Below are 2,500 nucleotides of genomic sequence, written 5' to 3'. Positions count from 1 at the left end.
GGGGAAAGGGTGGTGACGTGGCGGAGAGGGGGAGAGGGGGAGAGGGTGGGAACGTGGTAGAGGGGGAGAGGGGGTAAGGTAAGTAGAGAGAGAGAGAGAGAGAGAGAGAGAGAGAGAGAGAGAGAGAGAGAGAGAGAGAGAGAGAGAGAGAGAGAGAGAGAGAGAGAGAGGGGGGGGAGAGAAAAGAGAGAGGGAAGAGAGAGAGGGGGGAGAGGGGGAGAAGGGGGAGAAGGGGGGAGAGGGTCGATGCCTTCAATCAACTGAGTGCTGTCCTTCTCGTATTAGGTCTGCTTGATGTGCGTCTAATTCTGAGCTCGCCAGAACTCGTTCTTGTCTTTCCGGACTCTTTACCGTCCGGACATAACATTATTTGCTTCTGTTCCGGGAGCTTCACAGTGGAGTCTCGAGTAAGGTTTGGTTGCTTTAAGTTAGGTTAGGTTAGTGTGGGTTAGGTTAGTGTGGGTTAGGTTAGGTTAGTGTGGGTTAGGTTAGGTTAGGTTAGGTTAGTGTGGGTTGGGTTAGGTTAGGTTGGGTTAGATGAGCGTCGGCCGTCCGGAGTTAGGTTAGGCTAGGTTAGGTTAGGCTAGGTTAGGTTAGGTTACGTTAGGTTAGGTTAGATTAGGTTAGGTTAGATTAGGTTAGGTGATCGCTGGGGATTGGTGGAGGAATTTACAGGGTGGTCTGTAGTGGCTGTTTTCTTTGTTATTATTACTATAATTAATTGTATATTGTATGGTTTTTATGCTTATGTTTATGTTTATGTTTATATTCATCAATGTTAATGTTAATGTTAATGTTAATGTTAATGCTAATGTTTATACTTTGGTTATGCTTGTGGTTGTTTTTTCGTTTTAGGTTTGATTTTCATTTTTTTTTTCTTTTTTTTTCCTATACTGTTCATCTAACGATAAATAGAATCGATTAGAGGTAACCGTATCAAAACTATCAGAACACATCAGTGACTCAAAATGATTAATTGATAGACGAAATTGAATCAGAGCTTTACCTGTTTTAGTACACGATTTCAAAATCCTAATTCACAAAAAAAATTGGGATGAAAATCGGTGTTATATTTTCCAACATCAAACACTATTTTTGTTATACCTCTGAACATCAAAGAGGCAAAATGGAGTTCGTTGTTCATCAATGAACAGTATCTATGTTCGTTGTTCATCAATGAATACGTGCATCAATGAATACGTGCATAAACATAGGTCCAAGTTCGGCTTAAATAGGTTTTAGTACTTTATAAGTGGTTCGGTTTAAAGGGTTCGAGTTCTGTACAAATATGGTTTCCGATTCAGGTTTATCAGGTTTAAATTATGTATAAGTGGTTTAGGTTTGTTCAAAGTTGTTTAGACTGGGTTTTAAGGGTTCATAAGAGTTTAATTGGGTTCAAATTTGTTGCAAATAAGTTCATATTCTTTATGAACTATTTGGGTTTGTTGAAGTGGGTTCAGGTTTGATACAAAGGGTTTCTGATCCGATATAAGTAAATTTGGGTTCACTATGAAAGGTTTGGATTTCTTAAAAGTAGATTTATGTTTGGTTTAAAGGGTTGTGATCCGATACAGATAGGTTTGAATCCTTTATAAAAGGCTTCAGGCGTCAGAAAGAGGTTCGAGTTCTTTATCAACGCTTCGAATCTTTTAAAAGTAGGATCTGGCTCAGTATAAAGTGTTTTAATTTAATGTAAATTAAATTGTTATACGAGTATTTGAATGGTTTCAATTTGTTGGAATAGGATTCAGTTTGGGAATATATTATGAAAGTGTTGGCATATAAATAAACTCATATAAACAAATAGATAAATAATCTAATTAATTACTTAATTGATAAATGATAAATAGATATAAAAAACAGTTTTTCGATTTGAGACAAGCTATATTCAGGTCTTCGAGCATTCCTATTTATTCATTTATTTATTTACTTATTCAATGTTTTTTTAAGGGTAGGGAGTAATTTTTTTTTTAATATAAACGGATCTGGATTCTCTATAATCCTGTTCGTATTAGCTATACATAGGTTCGGTTTATATATCTATTAATTTGTTTGTTTTACGTATTCTATAGCTATACATACGTTCGGTTATGTCATATAAGAGATCTGATTCTATAAGTAGGGGATTGCGTTCGGTGTAAAGGGATTTTTGACTTCGGCTTCGGCATAAGTGTAGGTTAGCGCTCGTTACGCGAGGGGAACGATTGGCTGGGTCAATTAGCAATTACCTGTCAATACACGCGAGCCAAGCCACAGAAACGCTTTTAAATGCAGCACGGTCCAATAATGATTAAAAAAAAAGAGAGATAAAGAGAAAAAGAGAGGAGGGTAATGGGTATAGGTATGGGAGGGAGGGAGGGGGTCTGAAGTGATATAAATTTTTTTTTTATAAAAATAGATAAATAAGAGGGGGTTGGAGGAAGAATTCAAAGGGTCCATTCAAACTAAAATAAGAATAAAAATGATGATGATGATGATAGTATTCTTATATAAAAAGACA

The sequence above is a fragment of the Oratosquilla oratoria genome, chromosome 36 (assembly GCF_046742065.1).
Source record: "Oratosquilla oratoria isolate Oo_2021 chromosome 36, ASM4674206v1, whole genome shotgun sequence".
NCBI lineage: Eukaryota > Metazoa > Arthropoda > Malacostraca > Stomatopoda > Squillidae > Oratosquilla > Oratosquilla oratoria.
This window is presented reverse-complemented; position numbering follows the sequence as displayed.